A 17,112-nucleotide genomic window follows, 5' to 3' on the forward strand; every position below is an offset into this window, starting at 1 on the left:
TTCGTTGACAATTCCTATGACCCACCCTTTGCCACCTTGCCCACCACCAACGATCCTAAAGAATCCTCCTTGCGTGGTGGATATTTGATCGACATGTTTGTCAATATATAATCAATACATCATTGATATTTAATTTTGAGAACTTCATCGATTTGTAACATGATCATTTAAGCCAATTTCCATAACTGTTCTTCTGGACAACACAACATGACATGAAAACGCAAACACTTGTTAAGACTTAGTTATGGTTTGTGTCTGCTAGTTCCAACAATGCATGCATTTCAATTCATTTCCGATGACGAGATGAAAGGAATGGCAATGAGATACAAATTATTCTTCATCCTAATACTCAATCCGTTACATTCAGTCATGTCAAGCTCTTCTGATAACATTGTCTCATTGCCACTGCCATTTGCATTGGGAAGTTTCTAGTTAAAGTGGTAGAGCAGATGAGAAAGCGCAAGTTCAATTCCTACGATTGCGAATGATATGCCTGGACAGATTCTCCTGCCACCCCCAAATGGAAGCAATTTGAAGTTGGACCCTCGAAAATCAACTGAAGAGCCTTGGAATCTCTGCGGCAGAAAACAATCAGCATCCTCCCAATACTTGGAGTCTCTCCAAATTCCCTAAGCATTGATGAAGACTGTCGCATCATTTGGTATATCATACCCACTAATAGTGCATTTTTGGCTTGCTTGTCTTGGGATGAAAGGAGGAGGGTGTAATCGTAGAGTTTCTCTTATGACCAACTTCAGGTAGTCGAGTTTCTTAATGTCTGCCTCTTCAATCTTCCCCTTTCCTCCGACAAGTTGGCGTACCTTGGCCTGTGCTTGTTTTATTGCTATTGGACTTCTCAGAAGTTCAGCCATTGCCCATTCTATCGCAGTTGCTGAACTCTCACTTCCAGCAGAAAACAAGTCCTATATAAAAAAATATAAAAAAATATAAAAAAAAGTACTTAATTTGTTCACTTAATGCACTTTTAAACTAACTTCATCAATAGATCAATTTTAATCAATAAAGAAAGAACATAAGTTTTGAACATTAGCTTTTACAAAAGATTAGAATTTAAAAATAAATAAATAAATAAAAAAACTTGATACTAGATTACATATTCAATTTAATTCCTTAAAGTCTACTTTTATTAAAATTTATATTCTATTTTTATTGTAACATCCCACATCGCCAATGGGAGTGGATCCTATAAGCTATATATGTATATTCTCATCTCTACCTAGCACGAGGCCTCTTGGGAACTCACTGGCTTCGGGTTCCATCAGAACTCCGAAGTTAAGCAAGTTCGCACGAGTGCAATCCCAGGATGGGTGACCCACTGGGAAGTTCTCGAGTGAGTCCCAAAAACAAAACCGTGAGGGTGTGGTCGGAGCCTAAAGCGGACAACATCGTGCTATGATGGAGTTGAACCCGGGATGTGATAGGGGCCCAGGCCGGGATGTGATAATTTGGTAACATCCCACATTGCCCAGGGGAGTGGATCTTGTAAGCCTTATATGTATATTCTCATCTCTACCTAGCACGAGGCCTTTTGGGAACTCACTGGCTTCGGGTTCCATTGGAACTCCGAAGTTAAGCGAGTTCACGCAAGAGCAATCCCATGATGGGTGACCCACTAGGAAGTTCTCGTGTGAGTTCCCAGAAACAAAACCATGAAGACATGGCTGGGGTCTAAAGCGGACAATATCGTGCTACGGCGGAGTCGAGCCCGGAATGTGGTGGGGACTCAGGCCGGGATGTGACATTTATTATTTAATATGTATTTATATTTAATGTCTCCACATTAAAATTTTAATTTTATTAATATGCACATATTAGTTCTTCTTCAATTATAAATGAACATAAATGAGAAAATATTAAAAAAAAATTATTAACACATAAATATGTAAATACATAAGTGTACCGAAATGTTTGTACCGATGACATATATTATAATGAACCTAAATGTATGTACTGAAATGTATTATATTGAATTAATGTATCTATATATTTGTATCAATGGATATATCGAAATATGTCAAATCAATTAATGTACCTATATGAAGATTATAAAAATTGTATTAGAATATATTATATAAAAAAATTAGTTTAGCTAAATGTAGACATCATTATGACATCCCACATCGCCCAGGGGAGTGATCCCTAAATGTATATTCTCATTCCTACCTAGCACGAGGCCTTTTGGGAGCTCACTGGCTTCGGGTTCCGTAGGAACTCCGAAGTTAAGCGAGAAGGGGGCTAGAGCAATCCCATGATGGGTGACCCACTGTGAAGTTGCTTGTGAGTTCCCAAAAATAAAACCGTGAGGGAATGGTAAGCCCAAAGCGGACAATATCGTGCTATGGTGATGGAGCGAGCTCGGGAAGTGATCCGTCCCGGGCGGGGATGTGACAATTTGGTATCAGAGCCTAACCCTAGCCGTGGTGTGTCGACGAGGACGTCGGGCCCCTAAGGGGGGTGGATTATGACATCCCACATCGCCCAGGGGAGTGATCCCTAAATGTATATTCCCATTCCTACCTAGCACGAGGCCTTTTGGGAGCTCACTGGCTTCGGGTTCCGTAGGAACTCCGAAGTTAAGCGAGAAGGGGGCTAGAGCAATCCCATGATGGGTGACCCACTGTGAAGTTGCTCGTGAGTTCCCAAAAATAAAACCGTGAGGGAATGGTAAGCCCAAAGCGGACAATATCGTGCTATGGTGATGGAGCGAGCTCGGGAAGTGATCCGCCCCGGGTCGGGATGTGACAATCATAATATATTATGATGAACGAAATAAAAATGAAAATTAAATGCAATTAATACATTAAAAATAGGAAGAAATAAAACATCAAAATATAATTAATAAATGAGATGATTAAATGTATGAGGGGCTAAAATTAGATTTTAATCTTACACAAGGTTATAGTCTAAAACTCATCTTTTTTTTTAGAATTAAAATGAAGTTTGATGTATGTATGAAATGGTGCTGATTAATTACCAAGGTGACAGCTTTGATTTGGGTGGTTGTGAGATCAAATTGGAGCTCACCAGACTCCTGGAGCCGCAGTAGCACATCCATTATATCTTCTTGATGGTCATCTCCAGCATCTGATTCCTCATTCCTTTTCACTTTATGATAACTGATGATTTCATCAAGGATCTTGTCCATTTTCTAGTGTACTTTCTCAACGGCAGGCTTCAAATTTATGACATAACAGGGGAATTTGAGTAAAAGGAAAAAAATCCGGCACAACAAATTATGCTCCAAGCCTAATTGTATCCTTGAGCAGTGATAAAAATTCTTGTTAATACTTGCACTTCTTTCCCAAGGCCGCACGGGCAATAATGACGTTTACCATGGAGAAGATCATTTCACTAAGATTGAACGGGTGACCCTTATTAGATAAATATCAACAATCTGTGATAAACTTATATATGCTAATAAATAATAAATGCGAATAAATTTATTAACAGAGTATGAACAGTACGGAATAATATTGAACAGACAAATTAAAGATCAAGGCTTGCATACCGTAATGTCCTTGAAACAAATATTGCGTCCCTACTCAGTGCTTGTAGTTCTACGAACATCTGCCTCACCAAGATTCAACGATCTAAGTTAGAATTCCAGTACAAGAAAACTAACTTCTGGCGAATTTCTTTATGGTTCTCTCAGTAAGAAGGTTTAGGAATGTTGAAGAAGAATTTGATATTTTCTATGTCCTAAATGTCATGTAGATGGATGTATATATAGTAGATGTATGCCTGTTCGCAACAGGTATGAGAATGAGATGTGTCTGTTGGGATACATCTTCTCTAGAGGGGTGCTTTGCTCTGCATTCTTTCATCACTCTTTAGACTTCATCCGAAATGATGAGTCTGTTGATAAAATAATAAAAATTTAATTAATTGATTAAAAATAATTAATTAAATCTGAAATAATTAATTAAAGTATTTAATTATTAGAGCCCGAGCCCCAAGGCCCAAGGCCCATCTTTTGATATTTAATTATATGTTAATGATTTTACTAATTTATGTTTTAGTAATTTTTTTTAATATTTTCTCATTTATGTTCATTTATAATTGAAAGAAGAACTAATATGTGCATATTAATAAAATTAAAATTTTAATGTGGAGACATTAAATATAAATACATATTAAATAATAAAAATAGAATATAAATTTTAATAAAAATAGACTTTAAGGAATTAAATTGAATATGTAATCTAGCATCAAGTTTTTTTTTTTTAAAAGAAAAAAATTCTAATCTTTTGTAAAGACTAATGTTCAAAACTTATGTTCTTCCTTTCTTGATTAAAATTGATATGTTGATTAAGTTAGTTTAAAAGTGCATTAAGTAAACAAATTAAGTACTTTTTTTAACATAGAAGATATCAAATTCTTCTTCAACATTCCTAAACCTTCTTACTGAGGGAACCACAAAGAAATTCACCAGAAGTCAGTTTTCCGGTGTTGGAATTCTAACTTAAATCGTTGAATCCTAGTGAGGTAGATGCCCATAGAACTACAAGCACTGAGTAGGGACGAAATATCTGTTTCAAGGACATTGCGGTACCCAAACCTTGATCTTTAATTTGTTTGTTCAATATTATTTCGTATTGTTCATACTCTGTTAATATATTTATTCGTATTTATTATTTATTAGCATACATAAGTTTATCACTGATTGTTGATATTTATCTAACAAGGGTCACCCGTTCAATCTTAGTGAAATGATCTTCTCTATGGTAAACATCATTATTGCCTGTGCGGCCTTGGGAAAGAAGTGCAAGTATTAACAAGAATTTTTAACCACTATATTAATTATTAATTAATTAGTACACGAAAGACCAACCATAAGGGTGAGCCCAATTTTATTCTCCAAAGTCCATCACTCCAATCACTTTCTATAAGGGACAAAGCCTTATAAAGGGAGGAAACCTTTTGGTAGTGACCAATGTGGGACAATGAAATTTCTACTCAAAATTTCCAACAATACCCTACATTTGAGTTGAAATTTCATTCAAACACCACCAATTTACTCATAACACCCCACATTTGAATGCAAATGTATGACTAGGCTGCCTAAAACTGAGAGAGAATAGACATGATATGCATCGGGGTGAAGTGTCATTTGGACTTGAACTTACCCTAGTGAAAACATATCGGGTTTACTTGGTGACGCAGTGGATGTGGAAGATCTTGAACTGTTTACTGCAGCAGTAAACCGAGACAATATGCTACACACATATCATGTCTGCCGCACGTCAATTCATACGGTTGTGTTCATTTTGGCCCTAAACAGATCCTGAATTTTGTAGAAGCTTTAGAGAATTTAACCATTTCAATTCTCATAAATTCAACCCCATTTACTCCTATATAGGTGACATTAATTAAGAATAGTCTCCCATATTCCTCTTGATAACAAGATATTAATGTCATTAAATGTATAAAACACAACCCCTCAAACTCAACAAACAACACACATTTTATCATAAGAATGGGTAAGTTGTGTGTTCAACTTTTGAATTAAACTCAACCAATTTGCCTATTGAACCTAGACCATGGGATCTCCAATCAGCTAGGTTAGGTTTCCACCCGGTCTGATTCATTGAATTGGCTTGAGACCCATTCCCCTTGATGTAAATAACATTTGCTCTCTTGGTAGGCCTTTTATCAAGGGATCAACTATATTTTCCTTTGACTTCACATAATCAATGGATATTATTCCATTGGAGAGCAACTTCTTAAGAGTATTATGCCGACGCTTGATATGTCGCGACTTTCCATTATATACATGACTTTGCCCTTGATTGCGCAGCCATACTATCACAATGTATACATATAGCAGTTACAGGCTTTGGCCATACTGGAATATCCTCCAGAAAATGTTTAAGCCACTCGGCTTCTTCTCTAGCCAAGTCTAAAGCTATAAACTCTGACTCCATGGTGGAACGAGCTATACATTTCTGTTTAGAGGATTTCCAAGATATTGCTGCACCTCCCAAGGTAAAAACATATCCACTTGTCGACTTGGATTCTGTAGTGCTAGAAATCCAATTAGCATCACTAAAGCCTTCTACAACAGGTGGATACTTTGCGTAGTGTAATCCATAGCCAAGTGTATTTTTCAAATACCTTAACACTCTTACTAAAGCATCACAATGCTCTTGTGCCGGATTACTTGTATACCTAGTAAGCCTACTTACTGCATAAGCTAAGTCGGGCCTAGTTGAATTCATCAAGTACATTAGACTTCCAATTACTTGAGAATATTCAAGTTGAGATATGACATTGCCTTTATTTTTCTCCGACTTGCATCCAGCATCAAAAGAATTTGATATTTTCTATGTTCTAAATGTCATATAGATGGATGTATATATAGTAGGTGTATGCCTGTTCGTAACAAGTATGAGAATGTGATGTGTCTGTTGGGAGACATATTCTCCATAGGGGTGCTTTGCTTTGCATTCTTTCATCAAATAATAATAAAATTAATTAATTAATTAAATTCAAAATTAATTAAATCCGAAAATAATTAATTAAAATATTTAATTATTAAAGCCCGAGCCCTAAACCCATCTTTTGATAATTAATTATAGGGTATTAATTATTAATGAATTAGTACATTCCAAAGCCCAACCCCAAAGGTGAACCCAATTTTGTTCTCCAAGGTTCATCACTCTAATCACTTTCTATAAGGTACAAAGCCTTATAAAGTGAGGAAATCTTTTGGTAGTGACCAATGTGGAACAATGAAATTTCTACTCAAAATTTCCAACAACCCACTGATAAGGAAATTGATTGAACAAGATTTGATGCCTCTTCTAGTCTTATTGGTGCAAATGACTCTACGCGTTTTGCACTTAGGAGCTCCAGCACGCAAACCTTTTGCATTTGTCTCCAAAAATCATTAAAAGGAGAAAATATGAGACTTGAACAATTATAGCTCACGATTTCAGCAGCAAGAAACGTTGGCCGTTGTGAGAAAGCAACATCATGCGTCTTCAACACCTCTTGAACAAATTCCAGCGATGAAATGACTATGGCCGAGAGTTGTCCCAGTTTTAGGTGCATGATAGGGCCGTACTTGTTGGCTAAGGCCTGGTTTGGTACTGAGGTGATTCTGAAAAAAGTTGGTATAAAAAAAAGCTGGGAGCTGTTTTTGTGTTTGGTAAACATTCAGCTTCAGTTTTTTTTCACAGTTTTTGATGAAAAAAAACCAAAAACAAGAAGCTGCAAAACCTAGCTTTGAAAAACTGGCTTTTTTTACATCTATTTTACATAAAAGTTTACCAAACACTATAATACTGTTTTTTTTTTTCAAAAGCACTTTTACAAAAAAGTTTACCAAACACTCTGCTGCTTTATTTCACAGCTACTTATTCTCACAACACAGCAGAAGCAGTTTTTTTTCAAAGCACAGCAATACCAAACCAGCCCTAAGTCTGCCATGCAGCGATGGGATAAAGAGCTGGCAGCCATTTGATGCAAGTTTCCGACGAGAGGCAGCTTCCATGGTCCGGGGTGTAGCCTAACAGTTGTACTGGTAGTGTGCATCATCCAGTGTATAACAAGGATAACTGGGGCGACCAGACAAGTAAATATTACAGCAAGGAAAGAAATTTGGATCTCGAACATTAGCGACATTAGAGAAGCTCTTACCATTTTGATTGAGAAGAAGAGGTATAGCGACTGTGCCTAGCTTGATTGAGAAATTTGACCTTTATACTAGTAATTATCGGGAATAGACGAAAAACAATTCATTTGAGAGCTTAGAGATTCCCAGTCAAGCATGTGGTCAATGCACTGATTGTTGCTTATGGGATTTACTTAATCCACGTATTGTATGAATTCAACTATAAGGTAATGCAACTTGACGATTAAATCACCGCAACAGACTATCTTTATTTAATTCAAGATTTCTTGTAAGGAATCCAGGGAGAACCAAATGAATATTGCAACAGACAATCTTTATCACGTGAAATGTAATTTTAATATAGGAATAGTAATGTTACAGGAGAGAATCAAACATAGAAATCACTAGAAAACTTTGCCCACGCGTTGCTGCAGGATTAACAATTGCACCAGACACTGGGCTTGAAACATGTAAAAATAGTGTAACAGCATTAAAATTATTTACAATCAAAGGGATCGAAAATTTTAATACATAAAATGCTTAGTTTATGCAATCTGTAGGGTAAAAGATTGCAAAATGTTTGGTAATCTACATACAAAAAATATTAGAGTCATCCATTGTGCTGCACCAAAGCACTTAGATACTAAAGATTGTATAGTGCTGGACTATTTACATGCAAAAAATATTTACGTACCAAAAAATATTGTGCTGTCTAGATTAGAGAGAGCTATTTACATGGCCAAAATATTAGAGATGTTTGATACATATATTGAGAAAGGACTGTAAATTTGATGACTGGAACAACTGACGTTTTGGTCAAGTATTTTCACCACTGGGAAAGCAACCTAGGCAAAGAAAAATGAAAAGTAAACATTTAGATCAATGTGGCAAATTTATTTTTGAATAAATTTACACCGAAAGAAAAAATAAGGATAAATGATATTTACCAAGTCTTTTTTTAAAGCAAGAGGATCTGTCTTTGTACTAATCGGTGATGATTTTTTTTTTTCAACAATTTGATTGGAACTTCATCAAAGTCTTTTGGATTTTCTTCTGAATTTTCTTCCACGTCACTAATTTAAATGCAAAAGCAAGATAAACAAAAATGAATGCATGATGGTTAAAAACCTGAACATCGTAAAAAAATTGTTTGGTAAGTTATAACCTTTGTTCACTGCTGCTAAAAAGAGACCTGACTGATTCCCTTTTTTGTTTATGCAATTGGGCAGTTGTTTCAGGTGTGGAAGTAGAAGATGAAACCGTTGTGGAAGATGCTGTAATTTCCGTTATCAAGGCCTGTGGAGTTGTTGGTTGCATGAATGTGTCTTCAAAAACATTCGAAATCAGAAGATCATTCGTATTCAAATTATTTTTCCTAGTTCCAAACCGCAGATGAAATTTTTTCTTTTGTCCTATCAACCTCAAGAATTCATTTGGGAGTTGCTGTTGATCCATCAATCTTTGATTCATCACTAAATCTTTGCAGCTTGTGCCAGATAACTTTTCACCAGATTTACCAAGTATCAAAGCATTTGTTTCATTAGTTTCATCTTCAAGAACTAAGTTGACTTTGTACCTGTGCATAAAAACTATGATTAGCCTTTCCAAGTCGGGTTGTACATGAAAGCAGAATCAGTAAAACCTAGAGCTGTGACAAATGACTAAGCACGATGGGATAAAATGTGCATACACATAGTAATTTTATGTTGAATAACATATAGGTGAATATGATTTTGTCCAAGTGTTTTAAACACCTAAAATTACTTTACATAACGATACAAATATTATGTGCAGACAAACATGGTAAAAATTGGAACATAGGTTGAGTTCATGTATTTTCAAAGGGAGTAGATGATTAACTTTTGAATTTTTTTAAGGGTTTACAGTTTTGGACAATATTTTAAAAGGTTTGAATGTTTTATACCAATCTGTTAAACGTGCAATATTATCTATATTAAATCAGCAAACAATTACGTGATCGACCATACTGTTAGAAGTTGCAAAAATAAAATAAAATAGACATAGCAAACGACACACCCGGCCCGACCTGGGATGTCTACTAGGACTTCGAATCGAGTTGTGTTGGCCGACACTTGGAAGGTGACAAAGCCATAAAGTGTATGGATGTGGAAGATGTGAATAAATTTAAACCTAAAAGTGCCTAAATACAAGAGTAGAGGTGAGCGGGTATGAACCCATTTCACACATGATGACAGAGCATAAGTACAATAAAATAGGGTGAGAATTATACCATTGATGATAATCGCCTACACCAAGATTTGCCAATAATCCTCGTCGGTACGAAAACTCTGCTACTAACACCTGGAAGGGCGAAAAACCAAGGTGAGTGGGCCTAAAAATAAAGTTTTAATAAAAAACCTTTTGAAAGTAAAAAACCTTTTAATAAAAATAAAGTAAACCCTGTATAATTTTCAGAAAATAATACTACTACGTAGGTATAAAAACCAATGCACAAGAGCAGCGAAAACTGAAGTATGCCATGTCATAATATCTCAGCAATAATAAATGTAAGTCAGGAATGAAACCAATATAAAATAGTATGCCAGTCGGAGTCACCTAACGTGACTTGTACGACTGGACCTGTAGCTCATCAATCTAGGCTAGCACACGAGTCGGAGTCACCTAGTGTGACCTATACGATAGGCTGGGTATAAATATGTACGCTCAAGTGCTACGATCTCGTGAAAGCTGTGCGATAAATCTCGGGTCACCTACGAGTCGGAACCACCTATTGAGGTCTGTACGACAGGCTGGCACCAGACTTGGATCCAAGGTGAGCGTGCGGTGTGGGAGGTGAACAATCACGTGAAGGCTAGCCCTAGCTCTAGAAGAGAGCACTAATACCGGGGTGCAGCCATGATGAGCTCTAAATAAATGTGTGCATACCAATGCAATACAACCCATTTAATCGCATAATACTCACCTGAAGCTTACCTGAGTCTCCGCAGCATCACACAATACAATTCACAAGTATAACAATGCAATATTTAAAATGTAACTTATTTACGACATGACAAGCAAAGCATAGTTCCATATAAAAAAACATTTTTGAAAACCATAAAGTTTATATATATATATATATATATATATATATATATATATATAGACACACACACTATAAAAAGGAAAAAGACCCACTCACCTGGGGTCCGCGCTACAACTCCTCCGCACGAAAATGAAGGCGTCACGAACAATCGTCGCCTAGAACAAATATCAATTCACAACTTAGAATTCTTATCAATAGAACATATAACTTGCGTAAAACACATCCCCAAGGACGGTTTAGAATGATTTGAAACCCATTGACCAAAAGTCAACCGTCAATCAAAGGTCGACTGTAGGGTCTATAAACCTGCGTAACTCGATCCGGAAGATCCGCACGTCAGATTTCCGATCCGTAACTTCCAAAGATCCACATTATGCTTCTAAAAGATCGTACTAAAGTTTCATTACGGTCCAATGGTTGGATCTCTGCCAATTGCAAATTCAAGTGGCGGTCAATGTTTTATTTTATGAACTAACAAATCCAATTCGGGAAGATTCGTACGTTGGATTCCTGATCCATAAGTTACAACTGTCCTCAAATATTACGTTCTACAATGCATTAAAGTTTGGTGACGATCTAATGGTTGGATCGTTGAATCATATAATAATCAAGTGATGTACCTTAATCAAACTAGGTTCACAATAATCAAATCACATCATACATATATCAAATCTGAGGTCAAGATATCAATTTAGCGTAAAATAACATCGGCGGCCCACTAGGCACGCTCCACCGTGGGTGGCGGTTTCCGACAAATGGAAACCTAATTTTCCGATCAACTCCAAAATCTTATCTGTAAGATTCCAGCCGACTGAGATGAGAGGTAAGTAGTGCTTCATCGGATTTATGGCATTGTGCTTTCCACCGACACAAGAGCTTATCTTGCTGATAACATTCTGTAAAATCGGTGATAGGTGTGCAGTTGAATATAAAGTAAATAAGACACAATATTTACGAGGTTCGACAAATGTGCCTACGTCCTCGAGGTAGCAATAGTACTTTCTTTCATTATCTAAAAAATAGGAATACAAAATAACTCGCATTATTTTCTCTTTTCTCTCTAACCTTGCTCATTGGCATTTTTTCCTTTATAACTCTTTTTTCTTTTCTCTCTTTCTTTCCTCTTTTCTTCCCTTTCTTCCGTATGTTTTTCTTTCACCTCTTTCTTCTTATTTCTTTCTTCTTCCTTCCTCCGTGTGCTCTTATTTTATAGGCAAAAGATTATTGTAGCAACATTATTCACTTTACAAATTTTCTTCAAATGAATAATAATTCAGTTGAATAACTATTCATGTGGGCATCTATATATTACATTACAATAGGAGCATGAAAATTAAAATTTCAATAAAATGAATTTCAGACCTACTATGTACATGAATGACCATCATGCTTTGCTGTTTCTTTTTAATGGAGAAGATGAAAACGTATTCTCGAGATTTTCTTTTTTCCAATTTCATTCTTCCTTTATTTATTTACAAATATACCCTTGGAATAATTAGATGCAAACTTCACTTCAGTAGTAAAATTTTTTGTTCGAGGGGCGTTGTTGTCCAATTACCTTTTTGTCAAAACCTTATTACACCTGTTTTACATAAATGAGACAAGAGTTAAAAGAAGACTTAGAAGAGTGACACGTGTTTTACATAAATGATTTTGACTTACATTTTTTACCGTCTGCACACTGCTTTTAATTTTAATTATTTTTCTAGATTGAGGAAGAGGCTTAAGGCAAAAGGAATAGAGGAAACTTATGAAGACTTGGAAAGAGACTTTAAGACAAGACTTGGATAACTTGGCTCTAACGGAAGACATGACACACAATCGAGCGCAGTAGCGTTTTAGAATTCATATAACTAATCCTACTTAATAAGATAAGACTTCGTTATTATCGTTAATTATTTTCCTATTTATTCAAGTTAAAAATAAAAAATGAAGAATGGTGTCTGAAAAGTCATCCTATTCGTAGCTGTATCAAACCATGCATAAGAAAAATAATGGCCCAAAAGCATTCAACAAAGAGTTGTACAATCTTTTGGTACTTTCTTGTCGTAGAACCTAATAAGCAGTAGTGGAATAGCAAGAGTTTAGTCGCAGAACAAAAGGCATCCTATTGGTAAAGCTCTTTTTTTATTTAAAGCCAAAAGTTGCTAATTAACTTACTTAATTAGCCATAAAGCACAGATCAAGCATTAATCTACAACCTAAGGAAGTTTTACATATAAAATTAATTAAAATACCTTTAGTCATGCATGATTCGAGTTTAACGTGGACGGATGTGATTGTCATCATCACCAAAGTCACCTACCAACTTGAGTTCTGTTCTATTATATTCAAAGGTTAAGAAAATCGTGGTCACTTACTGTTTCATTTTAATTAATTCGATAATAGAGAAAAAGGTACAATAAAAAATTTAAATGATCATCTTTCGTTAGATTATGATTAAACGGTAAATAAACATAATTTTGTTCGTTCAGAAATCAGGGTCCTTTGTCTATAACTTCATCTTCTTTGAAAAAGAATAGGGAGCTTCCTTCCTTCATTGACTCATGTTGTATTATTGCTATACATACATTAATAGGTTTTGGTCCATGGAGGGAATCGACTCTTCAACTATTTAATTTAAAATAAAGACAAGCAAATCATACTTTATTACTTAGAATTTCCAAGTTTTTTCCTCAAATTTATTAATTAAAGAATTTGGTTGCTGAAATTTGCAAAACGGCTTGAGTATATATGCTTAATTTAAGTACGCAATGTAATGTCACTTAGTGTTACGGTCTAACGATATTCTCTCTCACTTGTAAGTGAGAGATTTTAGATTCGATTCTCGCCAAAGGCGAATTTCAACCAAATTATTGTTAGTCAATTGTGAGGTTAAGTCCATTTTCTTCCCTATAATGTAGATAATATCGTTAATTCAATAAATAAAAAATACGCAATGTAATGACGATGAAGAAATCTGAATTAAGTTTAACAAATGGTATTAAAATTAAGAGGATTTCTTTCCCACTCAAGGAAAGGAAACCTTGCATATATAAGAGCTTAAATATTTTGGGCACGTCCACATTCTAACACTATAAATTGTGAATGTTACATTGAATGTATAACAGTCTAATAGTAACTACTGTGAGTTTTGTTTTAGTCAACAGTTTAAGTTGTGCTAAGATCAGTCGTTCATGCGTATTAATAGTATTTTTCTTCAAGTTTAGTACTACATATAAATGATGAGTATGACGATTTTGCTTGTCTTTTTTTTCAAACGATAACTATATTAATAATGACTAAATTTGAACCGATACACCAACGTCAACAACTAGGATATTGAATTACGTGAGGGATTGATCATGGAAATGTGGTATTGAAAGGAGGATGTTTGCATTGAGTGACAACTTGAAGTTAACCATATTATGAATTAAATGACATCACATGTCTATGTACAAACATATAATTGGGGTTTGTGTGTGGGAAATGCAACTTCACAAATGATGCATTTGGCTTTTGAAAAAGACTTGACAAGACGACGTACTACCTCTCCCTTTCATCCAACTCCGTCCATTTAAGGCTACTACGTACAACTTGTTTATTTAGGTGGCATTTGAGCCGCCTAGCAGTAGCCTAGGGTTTGTTTCTTTTGCCTCCATCTGATTAAATTTCCACATTTGCACCCACAAATATGTAAAGCAAAAGAAAATATTTAGCCGTTTATGGTACATCGTTCAATCAGTTTTTGTTAGGTACTGTTTGTGTTCAATTTTAAATAATAAAAAAATCTAAATGATTTCTGACTGCAGAATGATTGATGAACGGATAGAATGAATTAATCCTTAGGATCCTCACAAAGAGGATCAGGATATGATCCTCATGGAAAGGGGTTTGCTTGTAGCACAAACATTATTACATTTTTTTCCTGCTAAATTCACATTATAACTAGTGTAGAAAATAACATTACTGTTTAAGTGTTGTAATATTTCTTTTTACTTATAAATAAGAGGTTTTAAATTCATTTTTCGTAAATGTCCAGTTCGATACTAATTTATTAAAGACGATTAATTGTGTGACTTAATTTTATAATTAGACCATTTTTCAACTTGCGCCCATATTTACGAATTTTTCGTCCAGTATTTCGTCAATATCCAGCAACGTACTGTCCAAGTGAGCAACAAAAAAGGGTAGAACTGTAATTCTAGCGCTCAGTAAAACCAACTGTCTTCTGCCGCATCTTCATCATCTCTCCAAGCCTCTGCAACTCTCAACAGCTCACCTCCCAAGACTATCTCCAACTCCCATTCCGCCACAAACAACCTCTCTCTTCCCCCTCTCAAGCCCTCTCACACGACCCACCGGTTCTCCCTCCTCCGGTGAGACGCAGGGAGAGTAAAGCAAGTGAATCCAGGATCACCGACATGCGAAGCCGTGCGGGTCCTGCGAGGTGGAACTGAAGAGGGGGTGAGGGCGGTGGAGTGGTAGAGGAGGAAGAAGAAGATGAAGAGCATCATGAACTCTCTTTGTGCGGACTCGATTTGGTAATCTTTGAGAGAGACCCTGCTGTGGCTCGGCGACTGCGTGATTGGTGGAGTGCTTGCAGAGATCTGTGGAGATGCAGGAGAAGGTGTGACCGTGTGATGTGAAAACGAAAATCGGCTAATTACTAAAGTTTAAGAGATTAATAACTAAAATTAAAGTTTAGATTGAAAAGTAATATTGTATTACAAGTTTAGACGGTAAATCGGACTAGTACCTCTTTTAAAAGTAATTACAAGTCTAGTACCTTTTTTAAAAAGGTAATATTATTCACACATTTAATTTTAGTTTTTATACATTTTTAATAATTTTTATTTGTTAATTTTCTTTAATTCATTTGATTCATAATAAAAAATAAGAAAAAGTATATATAAAAAGTAAAAATAATGTGTAAATAGCACATTTTAAAAATTATCCTTGTTCGGTTATTTTAATAACAATTTGGTAGTATTATTTATTGGATAAATGGTACTGTGCCTCTGATTGTCGTCTGACATCCCCACAAGTACGGCTAACATTTTCCTTTCACCTTGATCTACCCTTACTTTGCCTTTCTGATCAACAATCACGCTCAGATCGCCCAGTGAGTGGTACACAGCCTCCAAACAGTGACTATTGTTTATCAAATGTGGTCCGATTCGTTGCTGATTTCGTTGTTTTTCTTTTTAACAAATGATTTTATTTCTATTAAGGTGGTGAAGAAATTAATTAAATTTTATAATGAATTAATAATAGTGTAAGATAATTTTATTTTTAATCAAAAACGAATTTAAAATTCTTACTTACAAATCAACAGCTTTACCGTTGGAGTTGTCACTATTAAAATAAAGCGTGCTGTACACGCGGCGCACCGAACGTAGAAAAACCAACTCACGTTTTGCCACCTGCAAAGCCTGTTATGCCCTTTTCGTTATTTCCACTTCTTTTTTTTTTTTTTTTTTTTAACTCTTCCACTTGAAGAAATTTCAAGAGTAATCCAAATTCCCAACGTATGAAAAATACAAAAAACTATCCACATGCCCGAGATTACCCTCTTGCTTCTAGAATCATAATAAAAGAATGCGTGTTTGAATTTTTTGGTCTAATGTGTGAATTCGGTTTTTTAGGGAACTTAGCCCACTTTGTAAATGGTAGGAGAATTTTTGAATTCGAGCTCCAAATAATATAAGTGCGACACTTTTTATATGAAGATAATCGTTAAAGTGTTATATTTATGTTATTGCAATATTATTTATTTATGTGTTATAATATAGATTGATACTTATAATAAACCAACGAGAAGGTTTATAATTACAAATCAATCGTATCCTGTTAGATTCTATTTTATTCGTCAGTTAACGTAAAGTGAGGAGTTGAGCTCGAACTAGCAAAACCAAAGTCACTTTCAGAACCATACTTCCTAATATGCGTATGTGCATAATAATTGTTTCTTAAAGTGTTGAAGCATGAAGGGTATATTGAATTTTTATATTAGAATTTTGTTTTGGTAGACAAATATATCTTGAATAAGAAAATGGGTACAACTAGACAATTGTTATTAACGCGGTATATATAATTTGAATTTTAAATTTTGGAGTCTCTTTTGACAATAACATGGTTTAGTTGAAACTAGATTTGCCCAAATGAGTTTGTTTTGGGTTTGTAAACACACTCGTAGCAATGGAACAAATATTCAAGGGTATATCTCTTTAGTACTACGGTATAATAATATTTTTTTCATTTGTAAATGAGAGGTTTTAAGTTCGATTCTTGTTAAAGACAAATTTGAATAACATTATTGCTAATACATAGTAAGACAATAATAATTCTTGTTAAAAAAAAGAAAAAGTATTCAAGGGTATAATCGTCATTCTAGTCAATTAAACTCCTCGAGTTGCGTGCCCAAATC

The 17,112-nt window shown here is 35.1% G+C and overlaps 1 pseudogene; it reads right to left on the reverse strand.

Annotated features, from left to right (window-relative positions):
- Nucleotides 1-281: 281 nt before the first annotated feature.
- LOC137712661 (melianol synthase CYP71BQ5-like) lies at nucleotides 282-7,665 on the reverse strand (annotated as a pseudogene).
- Nucleotides 7,666-17,112: the final 9,447 nt, after the last annotated feature.

The sequence above is a fragment of the Pyrus communis genome, chromosome 14 (assembly GCF_041283825.1).
Source record: "Pyrus communis isolate YQ-2024b chromosome 14, ASM4128382v1, whole genome shotgun sequence".
Lineage (NCBI taxonomy): Eukaryota > Viridiplantae > Streptophyta > Magnoliopsida > Rosales > Rosaceae > Pyrus > Pyrus communis.